This window comes from Marmota marmota, unplaced genomic scaffold (genome assembly GCF_001458135.2).
Source record: "Marmota marmota marmota unplaced genomic scaffold, marMar, whole genome shotgun sequence".
In the NCBI taxonomy this organism is placed as follows: domain Eukaryota; kingdom Metazoa; phylum Chordata; class Mammalia; order Rodentia; family Sciuridae; genus Marmota; species Marmota marmota.
In genome coordinates this window covers 6,778,430-6,778,730 of record NW_026000136.1, presented here as the reverse complement: position 1 = coordinate 6,778,730, position 301 = coordinate 6,778,430, and positions in this window count along the sequence as shown.

Here is a 301-nt window from a genome sequence, read left to right as displayed (position 1 = left end):
TTATTTGTCTCGTTTTTTTTTTTTAATCTTTTCTTTTTGGAGTCAAGGTCTGGCTCTATTGCCCAGGCTGGCCTTGAACTCCTGGGCTCAAGTGACCCTCCTGCCTCAGCCTACAACTGCTTTCGCCTCCCAAGTGGCAAGGACTCCAGACACCACAGCAGGTGTGTTTGTCTTTATTTTATAACCCCTTTGATTGACCCTTTTATTACCATCTTTTACTCTTTTAAAGTCTCTTCTCCTTTTAATCGACTTTATTGAAATTTAATGTACATGAAACGAGATGGTTCCAATTTAAGGTGCA